The sequence below is a fragment of the Lepisosteus oculatus genome, chromosome 14 (assembly GCF_040954835.1).
Source record: "Lepisosteus oculatus isolate fLepOcu1 chromosome 14, fLepOcu1.hap2, whole genome shotgun sequence".
In the NCBI taxonomy this organism is placed as follows: Eukaryota; Metazoa; Chordata; class Actinopteri; order Semionotiformes; family Lepisosteidae; genus Lepisosteus; species Lepisosteus oculatus.
Genome location: NC_090709.1, coordinates 29,377,546 through 29,387,545, shown reverse-complemented (window position 1 = coordinate 29,387,545; position 10,000 = coordinate 29,377,546). Strand labels below are relative to the sequence as shown.

Genomic DNA, 10,000 nt, shown 5'->3' with positions numbered 1-10,000 from the left:
GAAGCTAAACAGGGATGGGCCTGGTTAGTACTTGGATGGGAGACCGCCTGGGAATACCAGGTGCTGTAAGCTTTTAAGCGCAGGAGGCGCCCTATCCCCGCTCGCTCGCTCATTCCCCTGTTCACACGTGCAGTGCGGCTTGTCCGTCTGTTTATTTGTCAGCTTTGGCGAGATACGGGTGCTTGTGTATTAGCGTGAGCGTTTTTTATTCTGATCAGGAACAGTTTTACAAGTCCGCAAAGGATCGAGGAAAGGTTTATCGCCAGCTGAAAAGAGACACAGCGCTTCGGCTGTGGAGACTTGTTCGGCTGGCGTTCGGAGAGTCGCGTTTTTCAGAATTGTATTGAGATCGTTTTCCACAGAGCTCAGATGTCAAAGCACAGCAGCAGCTCTCCACAGCGATCCTCTATAGCGCCCTTTCTCCCGCAGCTCCGTCCTCATTGGAAGGAAGCAAGAGTGAAAGGCTGAAGTGAAATAGAGCGGGGACGAAGGCAGTGAAGAGAGAGAACGTGGGAAGAAGAGAAAAACGCAAGGGAAAAAAAGCAGCGTCGTAAAAGAGGTGACGGAGCTGTCCTCTCAATAAGAAGGGTGCCAGCGAGCTTTGGTCTAGCTTACGGCCACACCCCCTTGAGCACGCCTGATCTCGTCTGATCTCGGAAGCTAAACAGGGATGGGCCTGGTTAGTACTTGGATGGGAGACCGCCTGGGAATACCAGGTGCTGTAAGCTTTTAAGCGCAGGAGGCGCCCTATCCCCGCTCGCTCGCTCATTCCCCTGTTCACACGTGCAGTGCGGCTTGTCCGTCTGTTTATTTGTCAGCTTTGGCGAGACACGGGTGCTTGTGTATTAGCGTGAGCGTTTTTTATTCTGATCAGGAACAGTTTTACAAGTCCGCAAAGGATCGAGGAAAGGTTTATCGCCAGCTGAAAAGAGACACAGCGCTTCGGCTGTGGAGACTTGTTCGGCTGGCGTTCGGAGAGTCGCGTTTTTCAGAATTGTATTGAGATCGTTTTCCACAGAGCTCAGATGTCAAAGCACAGCAGCAGCTCTCCACAGCGATCCTCTATAGCGCCCTTTCTCCCGCAGCTCCGTCCTCATTGGAAGGAAGGAAGAGTGAAAGGCTGAAGTGAAATGGAGCGGGAACGAAGGCAGTGAAGAGAGAGAACGTGGGAAGAAGAGAAAAACGCAAGGGAAAAAAAGCAGCGTCGTAAAAGAGGTGACGGAGCTGTCCTCTCAATAAGAAGGGTGACAGCGAGCCTTGCTCTCGCTTATGGCCACACCCCCTTGAGCACGCCTGATCTCGTCTGATCTCGGAAGCTAAACAGGGATGGGCCTGGTTAGTACTTGGATGGGAGACCGCCTGGGAATACCAGGTGCTGTAAGCTTTTAAGCGCAGGAGGCGCCCTATCCCCGCTCGCTCGCTCATTCCCCTGTTCACACGTGCAGTGCGGCTTGTCCGTCTGTTTATTTGTCAGCTTTGGCGAGACACGGGTGCTTGTGTATTAGCGTGAGCGTTTTTTATTCTGATCAGGAACAGTTTTACAAGTCCGCAAAGGATCGAGGAAAGGTTTATCGCCAGCTGAAAAGAGACACAGCGCTTCGGCTGTGGAGACTTGTTCGGCTGGCGTTCGGAGAGTCGCGTTTTTCAGAATTGTATTGAGATCGTTTTCCACAGAGCTCAGATGTCAAAGCACAGCAGCAGCTCTCCACAGCGATCATCTATAGCGCCCTTTCTCCCGCAGCTCCGTCCTCATTGGAAGGAAGCAAGAGTGAAAGGCTGAAGTGAAATAGAGCGGGGACGAAGGCAGTGAAGAGAGAGAACGTGGGAAGAAGAGAGAAACGCAAGGGAAAAAAAGCAGCGTCGTAAAAGAGGTGACGGAGCTGTCCTCTCAATAAGAAGGGTGCCAGCCAGCCTTGATCTCGCTTACGGCCACACCCCCTTGAGCACGCCTGATCTCGTCTGATCTCGGAAGCTAAACAGGGATGGGCCTGGTTAGTACTTGGATGGGAGACCGCCTGGGAATACCAGGTGCTGTAAGCTTTTAAGCGCAGGAGGCGCCCTATCCCCGCTCGCTCGCTCATTCCCCTGTTCACACGTGCAGTGCGGCTTGTCCATCTGTTTATTTGTCAGCTTTGGCGAGACACGGGTGCTAGTGTATTAGCGTGAGCGTTTTTTATTCTGATCATGAACAGTTTAACAAGTCCGCAAAGGATCGAGGAAAGGTTTATCGCCAGCTGAAAAGAGACACAGCGCTTCGGCTGTGGAGACTTGTTCGGCTGGCGTTCGGAGAGTCGCGTTTTTCAGAATTGTATTGAGATCGTTTTCCACAGAGCTCAGATGTCAAAGCACAGCAGCAGCTCTCCACAGCGATCCTCTATAGCGCCCTTTCTCCCGCAGCTCCGTCCTCATTGGAAGGAAGCAAGAGTGAAAGGCTGAAGTGAAATAGAGCGGGGACGAAGGCAGTGAAGAGAGAGAACGTGGGAAGAAGAGAAAAACGCAAGGGAAAAAAAGCAGCGTCGTAAAAGAGGTGACGGAGCTGTCCTCTCAATAAGAAGGGTGCCAGCGAGCCTTGGTCTCGCTTATGGCCACACCCCCTTGAGCACGCCTGATCTCATCTGATATCGGAAGCTAAACAGGGATGGGCCTGGTTAGTACTTGGATGGGAGACCGCCTGGGAATACCAGGTGCTGTAAGCTTTTAAGCGCAGGAGGCGCCCTATCCCTGCTCGCTCGCTCATTCCCCTGTTCACACGTGCAGTGCGGCTTGTCCGTCTGTTTATTTGTCAGCTTTGGCGAGACACGGGTGCTTGTGTATTAGCGTGAGCGTTTTTTATTCTGATCAGGAACAGTTTTACAAGTCCGCAAAGGATCGAGGAAAGGTTTATCGCCAGCTGAAAAGAGACACAGCGCTTCGGCTGTGGAGACTTGTTCGGCTGGCGTTCGGAGAGTCGCGTTTTTCAGAATTGTATTGAGATCGTTTTCCACAGAGCTCAGATGTCAAAGCACAGCAGCAGCTCTCCACAGCGATCCTCTATAGCGTCCTTTCTCCCGCAGCTCCGTCCTCATTGGAAGGAAGCAAGAGTGAAAGGCTGAAGTGAAATAGAGCGGGGACGAAGGCAGTGAAGAGAGAGAACGTGGGAAGAAGAGAAAAACGCAAGGGAAAAAAAGCAGCGTCGTAAAAGAGGTGACGGAGCTGTCCTCTCAATAAGAAGGGTGCCAGCGAGCCTTGCTCTCGCTTACGGCCACACCCCCTTGAGCACGCCTGATCTCATCTGATCTCGGAAGCTGAACAGGGATGGGCCTGGTTAGTACTTGGATGGGAGACCGCCTGGGAATACCAGGTGCTGTAAGCTTTTAAGCGCAGGAGGCGCCCTATCCCCGCTCGCTCGCTCATTCCCCTGTTCACACGTGCAGTGCGGCTTGTCCGTCTGTTTATTTGTCAGCTTTGGCGAAACACGGGTGCTTGTGTATTAGCGTGAGCGTTTTTTATTCTGATCAGGAACAGTTTTACAAGTCCGCAAAGGATCGAGGAAAGGTTTATCGCCAGCTGAAAAGAGACACAGCGCTTCGGCTGTGGAGACTTGTTCGGCTGGCGTTCGGAGAGTCGCGTTTTTCAGAATTGTATTGAGATCGTTTTCCACAGAGCTCAGATGTCAAAGCACAGCAGCAGCTCTCCACAGCGATCCTCTATAGCGCCCTTTCTCCCGCAGCTCCGTCCTCATTGGAAGGAAGCAAGAGTGAAAGGCTGAAGTGAAATAGAGCGGGGACGAAGGCAGTGAAGAGAGAGAACGTGGGAAGAAGAGAAAAACGCAAGGGAAAAAGAGCAGCGTCATAAAAGAGGTGACGGAGCTGTCCTCTCAATAAGAAGGGTGCCAGCGAGCAGTGCTCTCGCTTACGGCCACACCCCCTTGAGCACGCCTGATCTCGTCTGATCTCGGAAGCTAAACAGGGATGGGCCTGGTTAGTACTTGGATGGGAGACCGCCTGGGAATACCAGGTGCCGTTAGCTTTTAAGCGCAGGAGGCGCCCTATACCCGCTCGCTCGCTCATTCCCCTGTTCACACGTGCAGTGCGGCTTGTCCGTCTGTTTATTTGTCAGCTTTGGCGAGACACGGGTGCTTGTGTATTAGCGTGAGCGTTTTTTATTCTGATCAGGAACAGTTTTACAAGTCCGCAAAGGATCGAAGAAAGGTTTATCGCCAGCTGAAAAGAGACACAGCGCTTCGGCTGTGGAGACATGTTCGGCTGGCGTTCGGAGAGTCGCGTTTTTCAGAATTGTATTGAGATCGTTTTCCACAGAGCTCAGATGTCAAAGCACAGCAGCAGCTCTCCACAGCGATCCTCTATAGCGCCCTTTCTCCCGCAGCTCCGTCCTCATTGGAAGGAAGCAAGAGTGAAAGGCTGAAGTGAAATAGAGCGGGGACGAAGGCAGTGAAGAGAGAGAACGTGGGAAGAAGAGAAAAACGCAAGGGAAAAAAAGCAGCGTCGTAAAAGAGGTGACGGAGATGTCCTCTCAATAAGAAGGGTGCCAGCGAGCCTTGCTCTCGCTTACGGCCACACCCCCTTGAGCACTCCTGATCTCGTCTGATCTCGGAAGCTAAACAGGGATGGGCCTGGTTAGTACTTGGATGGGAGACCGCCTGGGAATACCAGGTGCTGTAAGCTTTTAAGCGCAGGAGGCGCCCTATCCCCGCTCGCTCGCTCATTCCCCTGTTCACACGTGCAGTGCGGCTTGTCCGTCTGTTTATTTGTCAGCTTTGGCGAGACACGGGTGCTTGTGTATTAGCGTGAGCGTTTTTTATTCTGATCAGGAACAGTTTTACAAGTCCGCAAAGGATCGAGGAAAGGTTTATCACCAGCTGAAAAGAGACACAGCGCTTCAGCTGTGGAGACTTGTTCGGCTGGCGTTCGGAGAGTCGCGTTTTTCAGAATTGTATTGAGATCGTTTTCCACAGAGCTCAGATGTCAAAGCACAGCAGCAGCTCTCCACAGCGATCCTCTATAGCGCCCTTTCTCCCGCAGCTCCGTCCTCATTGGAAGGAAGCAAGAGTGAAAGGCTGAAGTGAAATAGAGCGGGGACGAAGGCAGTGAAGAGAGAGAACGTGGGAAGAAGAGAAAAACGCAAGGGAAAAAAGCAGCGTCGTAAAAGAGGTGACGGAGCTGTCTTCTCAATAAGAAGGGTGCCAGCGAGCCTTGCTCTCGCTTACGGCCACACACCCTTGAGCACTCCTGATCTCGTCTGATCTTGGAAGCTGAACAGAGATGGGCCTGGTTAGTACTTGGATGGGAGACCGCCTGGGAATACCAGGTGCTGTAAGCTTTTAAGCGCAGGAGGCGCCCTATCCCCGCTCGCTCGCTCATTCCCCTGTTCACACGTGCAGTGCGGCTTGTCCGTCTGTTTATTTGTCAGCTTTGGCGAGACACGGGTGCTTGTGTATTAGCGTGAGCTTTTTTTATTCTGATCAGGAACAGTTTTACAAGTCAGCAAAGGATCGAGGAAAGGTTTATCGCCAGCTGAAAAGAGACACAGCGCTTCGGCTGTGGAGACTTGTTCGGCTGGCGTTCGGAGAGTCGCGTTTTTCAGAATTGTATTGAGATCGTTTTCCACAGAGCTCAGATGTCAAAGCACAGCAGCAGCTCTCCACAGCGATTTTCTATAGCGCCCTTTCTCCCGCAGCTCCGTCCTCATTGGAAGGAAGCAAGAGTGAAAGGCTGAAGTGAAATAGAGCGGGGACGAAGGCAGTGAAGAGAGAGAACGTGGGAAGAAGAGAAAAACGCAAGGGAAAAAAAGCAGCGTCGTAAAAGAGGTGACGGAGCTGTCCTCTCAATAAGAAGGGTGCCAGCGAGCCTTGCTCTCGCTTACGGCCACACCCCCTTGAGCACGCCTGATCTCGTCTGATCTCGGAAGCTAAACAGGGATGGGCCTGGTTAGTACTTGGATGGGAGACCGCCTGGGAATACCAGGTGCTGTAAGCTTTTAAGCGCAGGAGGCGCCCTATCCCCGCTCGCTCGCTCATTCCCCTGTTCACACGTGCAGTGCGGCTTGTCCGTCTCTTTATTTGTCAGCTTTGGCGAGACACGGGTGCTTGTGTATTAGCGTGAGCGTTTTTTATTCTGATCAGGAACAGTTTTACAAGTCCGCAAAGGATCGAGGAAAGGTTTATCGCCAGCTGAAAAGAGACACAGCGCTTCGGCTGTGGAGACTTGTTCGGCTGGCGTTCGGAGAGTCGCGTTTTTCAGAATTGTATTGAGATCGTTTTCCACAGAGCTCAGATGTCAAAGCACAGCAGCAGCTCTCCACAGCGATCCTCTATAGCGCCCTTTCTCCCGCAGCTCCGTCCTCATTGGAAGGAAGCAAGAGTGAAAGGCTGAAGTGAAATAGAGCGGGGACGAAGGCAGTGAAGAGAGAGAACGTGGGAAGAAGAGAAAAACGCAAGGGAAAAAAAGCAGCGTCGTAAAAGAGGTGACGGAGATGTCCTCTCAATAAGAAGGGTGCCAGCGAGCCTTGCTCTCGCTTACGGCCACACCCCCTTGAGCACGCCTGATCTCGTCTGATCTCGGAAGCTCAACAGGGATGGGCCTGGTTAGTACTTGGATGGGAGACCGCCTGGGAATACCAGGTGCTGTAAGCTTTTAAGCGCAGGAAGCGCCCTATCCCCGCTCGCTCGCTCATTCCCCTGTTCACACGTGCAGTGCGGCTTGTCCGTCTGTTTATTTGTCAGCTTTGGCGAGACACGGGTGCTTGTGTATTAGCGTGAGCGTTTTTTATTCTGATCAGGAACAGTTTAACAAGTCCGCAAAGGATCGAGGAAAGGTTTATCGCCAGCTGAAAAGAGACACAGCGCTTCGGCTGTGGAGACTTGTTCGGCTGGCGTTCGGAGAGTCGCGTTTTTCAGAATTGTATTGAGATCGTTTTCCACAGAGCTCAGATGTCAAAGCACAGCAGCAGCTCTCCACAGCGATCCTCTATAGCGCCCTTTCTCCCGCAGCTCCGTCCTCATTGGAAGGAAGCAAAAGTGAAAGGCTGAAGTGAAATAGAGCGGGTACGAAGGCAGTGAAGAGAGAGAACGTGGGAAGAAGAGAAAAACGCAAGGGAAAAAAAGCAGTGTCGTAAAAGAGGTGACGGAGCTGTCCTCTCAATAAGAAGGGTGCCAGCGAGCCTTGCTCTCGCTTATGGTCACACCCCCTTGAGCACGCCTGATCTCGTCTGATCTCGGAAGCTAAACAGGGATGGGCCTGGTTAGTACTTGGATGGGAGACCGCCTGGGAATACCAGGTGCTGTAAGCTTTTAAGCGCAGGAGGCGCCCTATCCCCGCTCGCTTGCTCATTCCCCTGTTCACACGTGCAGTGCGGCTTGTCCGTCTGTTTATTTGTCAGCTTTGGCGAGACACGGGTGCTTGTGTATTAGCGTGAGCGTTTTTTAATTCTGATCAGGAACAGTTTTACAAGTCCGCAAAGGATCGAGGAAAGGTTTATCGCCAGCTGAAAAGAGACACAGCGCTTCGGCTGTGGAGACTTGTTCGGCTGGCGTTCGGAGAGTCGCGTTTTTCAGAATTGTATTGAGTACGTTTTCCACAGAGCTCAGATGTCAAAGCACAGCAGCAGCTCTCCACAGCGATCCTCTATAGCGCCCTTTCTCCCGCAGCTCCGTCCTCATTGGAAGGAAGCAAGAGTGAAAGGCTGAAGTGAAATAGAGCGGGGACGAAGGCAGTGAAGAGAGAGAACGTGGGAAGAAGATAAAAACGCAAGGGAAAAAGAGCAGCGTCGTAAAAGAGGTGACGGAGCTGTCCTCTCAATAAGAAGGGTGCCAGCGAGCCTTGCTCTTACTTGCGGCCACACCCCCTTGAGCACGCCTGATCTCGTCTGATCTCGGAAGCTAAACAGGGATGGGCCTGGTTAGTACTTGGATGGGAGACCGCCTGGGAATACCAGGTGCTGTAAGCTTTTAAGCGCAGGAGGCGCCCTATCCCCGCTCGCTCGCTCATTCCCCTGTTCACACGTGCAGTGCGGCTTGTCCGTCTGTTTATTTGTCAGCTTTGGCGAGACACGGGTGCTTGTGTATTAGCGTGAGCGTTTTTTATTCTGATCAGGAACAGTTTTACAAGTCCGCAAAGGATCGAGGAAAGGTTTATCGCCAGCTGAAAAGAGACACAGCGCTTCGGCTGTGGAGACTTGTTCGGCTGGCGTTCGGAGAGTCGCGTTTTTCAGAATTGTATTGAGATCGTTTTCCACAGAGCTCAGATGTCAAAGCACAGCAGCAGCTCTCCACAGCGATCCTCTATAGCGCCCTTTCTCCCGCAGCTCCGTCCTCATTGGAAGGAAGCAAGAGTGAAAGGCTGAAGTGAAATAGAGCGGGGACGAAGGCAGTGAAGAGAGAGAACGTGGGAAGAAGAGAAAAACGCAAGGGAAAAAGAGCAGCGTCGTAAAAGAGGTGACGGAGCTGTCCTCTCAATAAGAAGGGTGCCAGCGAGCCTTGCTCTCGCTTACAGCCACACCCCCTTGAGCACGCCTGATCTCGTCTGATCTTGGAAGCTAAACAGGGATGGGCCTGGTTAGTACTTGGATGGGAGACCGCCTGGGAGTACCAGGTGCTGTAAGCTTTTAAGCGCAGGAGGCGCCCTATCCCCGCTCGCTGGCTCATTCCCCTGTTCACACGTGCAGTGCGGCTTGTCCGTCTGTTTATTTGTCAGCTTTGGCGAGACACGGGTGCTTGTGTATTAGCGTGAGCGTTTTTTATTCTGATCAGGAACAGTTTAACAAGTCCGCAAATGATCGAGGAAAGGTTTATCGCCAGCTGAACAGAGACACAGCGCTTCGGCTGTGGAGACTTGTTCGGCTGGCGTTCGGAGAGTCGCGTTTTTCAGAATTGTATTGAGATTGTTTTCCACAGAGCTCAGATGTCAAAGCACAGCAGCAGCTCTCCACAGCGATCCTCTATAGCGCCCTTTCTCCCGCAGCTCCGTCCTCATTGGAAGGAAGCAAGAGTGAAAGGCTGAAGTGAAATAGAGCGGGGACGAAGGCAGTGAAGAGAGTGAACGTGGGAAGAAGAGAAAAACGCAAGGGAAAAAAAGCAGCGTCACAAAAGAGGTGACGGAGCTGTCCTCTCAATAAGAAGGGTGCCAGCGAGTCTTGTTCTTGCTTACGGCCACACCCCCTTGAGCACGCCTGATCTCTTCTGATCTCGGAAGCTAAACAGGGATGGGCCTGGTTAGTACTTGGATGGGAGACCGCCTGGGAATACCAGGTGCTGTAAGCTTTTAAGCGCAGGAGGCGCCCTATCCCCGCTCGCTCGCTCATTCCCCTGTTCACACGTGCAGTGCGGCTTGTCCGTCTGTTTATTTCTCAGCTTTGGCGAGACACGGGTGCTTGTGTATTAGCGTGAGCGTTTTTTATTCTGATCAGGAACAGCTTTACAAGTCCGCAAAGGATCGAGGAAAGGTTTATCGCCAACTGAAAAGAGACACAGCGCTTCGGCTGTGGAGACTTGTTCGGCTGGCGTTCGGAGAGTCGCGTTTTTCAGAATTGTATTGAGATCGTTTTCCACAGAGCTCAGATGTCAAAGCACAGCAGCAGCTCTCCACAGCGATCCTCTATAGCGCCCTTTCTCCCGCAGCTCCGTCCTCATTGGAAGGAAGCAAGAGTGAAAGGCTGAAGTGAAATAGAGCGGGGACGAAGGCAGTGAAGAGAGAGAACGTGGGAAGAAGAGAAAAACGCAAGAGAAAAAAAGCAGCGTCGTAAAAGAGGTGACGGAGCTGTCCTCTCAATAAGAAGGGTGCCAGCGAGCCTTGCTCTCGCTTACGGCCACACCCCCTTGAGCACGCCTGATCTCGTCTGATCTCGGAAGCTAAACAGGGATGGGCCTGGTTAGTACTTGGATGGGAGACCGAATGGGAATACCAGGTGCTGTAAGCTTTTAAGCGCAGGAGGCGCCCTATCCCCGCTCGCTCGCTCATTCCCCTGTTCACACGTGCAGTGCGGCTTGTCCGTCTGTTTATTTGTC

At 52.4% G+C, this 10,000-nt stretch overlaps 15 non-coding genes and 1 pseudogene across 15 annotated transcripts in view; all 16 read left to right on the top strand.

Moving 5' to 3' along the window:
* Nucleotides 1–72, top strand: part of LOC138244768 (5S ribosomal RNA) — a 119-nt gene extending 47 nt beyond the window's left edge. Inside the window, exon 1 of the ribosomal RNA XR_011193383.1 lies at nt 1–72. This exon is cut by the window's left edge and continues 47 nt beyond it. This is a non-coding gene — a ribosomal RNA (5S ribosomal RNA).
* A 537-nt stretch (nt 73–609) lies between these two features.
* LOC138244462 (5S ribosomal RNA) lies at nt 610–728 on the top strand. The gene has a single exon (XR_011193077.1). It is a non-coding gene; the product is annotated as a 5S ribosomal RNA (ribosomal RNA).
* Nucleotides 729–1,265: 537 nt separating this feature from the next.
* LOC138245282 (5S ribosomal RNA) lies at nt 1,266–1,384 on the top strand. The gene has a single exon (XR_011193892.1). It is a non-coding gene; the product is annotated as a 5S ribosomal RNA (ribosomal RNA).
* Nucleotides 1,385–1,921: 537 nt separating this feature from the next.
* LOC138244461 (5S ribosomal RNA) lies at nt 1,922–2,040 on the top strand. Its single transcript, XR_011193076.1, has one exon. It is a non-coding gene; the product is annotated as a 5S ribosomal RNA (ribosomal RNA).
* Nucleotides 2,041–2,577: 537 nt separating this feature from the next.
* LOC138217102 (5S ribosomal RNA) lies at nt 2,578–2,696 on the top strand. The gene has a single exon (XR_011180815.1). It is a non-coding gene; the product is annotated as a 5S ribosomal RNA (ribosomal RNA).
* Nucleotides 2,697–3,233: 537 nt separating this feature from the next.
* Nucleotides 3,234–3,352, top strand: LOC138216723 (5S ribosomal RNA). Its single transcript, XR_011180435.1, has one exon. It is a non-coding gene; the product is annotated as a 5S ribosomal RNA (ribosomal RNA).
* Nucleotides 3,353–3,889: 537 nt separating this feature from the next.
* On the top strand, nt 3,890–4,008 carry LOC138216071 (5S ribosomal RNA). The gene has a single exon (XR_011179784.1). It is a non-coding gene; the product is annotated as a 5S ribosomal RNA (ribosomal RNA).
* A 537-nt stretch (nt 4,009–4,545) lies between these two features.
* LOC138244748 (5S ribosomal RNA) lies at nt 4,546–4,664 on the top strand. Its single transcript, XR_011193363.1, has one exon. It is a non-coding gene; the product is annotated as a 5S ribosomal RNA (ribosomal RNA).
* Nucleotides 4,665–5,200: 536 nt separating this feature from the next.
* Nucleotides 5,201–5,319, top strand: LOC138218994 (5S ribosomal RNA; annotated as a pseudogene).
* A 537-nt stretch (nt 5,320–5,856) lies between these two features.
* On the top strand, nt 5,857–5,975 carry LOC138244460 (5S ribosomal RNA). The gene has a single exon (XR_011193075.1). It is a non-coding gene; the product is annotated as a 5S ribosomal RNA (ribosomal RNA).
* Nucleotides 5,976–6,512: 537 nt separating this feature from the next.
* Nucleotides 6,513–6,631, top strand: LOC138217256 (5S ribosomal RNA). Its single transcript, XR_011180968.1, has one exon. It is a non-coding gene; the product is annotated as a 5S ribosomal RNA (ribosomal RNA).
* Nucleotides 6,632–7,168: 537 nt separating this feature from the next.
* Nucleotides 7,169–7,287, top strand: LOC138216200 (5S ribosomal RNA). The gene has a single exon (XR_011179912.1). It is a non-coding gene; the product is annotated as a 5S ribosomal RNA (ribosomal RNA).
* Nucleotides 7,288–7,825: 538 nt separating this feature from the next.
* Nucleotides 7,826–7,944, top strand: LOC138217091 (5S ribosomal RNA). Its single transcript, XR_011180804.1, has one exon. It is a non-coding gene; the product is annotated as a 5S ribosomal RNA (ribosomal RNA).
* Nucleotides 7,945–8,481: 537 nt separating this feature from the next.
* Nucleotides 8,482–8,600, top strand: LOC138217373 (5S ribosomal RNA). The gene has a single exon (XR_011181085.1). It is a non-coding gene; the product is annotated as a 5S ribosomal RNA (ribosomal RNA).
* Nucleotides 8,601–9,137: 537 nt separating this feature from the next.
* LOC138245371 (5S ribosomal RNA) lies at nt 9,138–9,256 on the top strand. Its single transcript, XR_011193981.1, has one exon. It is a non-coding gene; the product is annotated as a 5S ribosomal RNA (ribosomal RNA).
* A 537-nt stretch (nt 9,257–9,793) lies between these two features.
* Nucleotides 9,794–9,912, top strand: LOC138216409 (5S ribosomal RNA). Its single transcript, XR_011180121.1, has one exon. It is a non-coding gene; the product is annotated as a 5S ribosomal RNA (ribosomal RNA).
* The last annotated feature ends 88 nt before the right edge of the window (nt 9,913–10,000 follow it).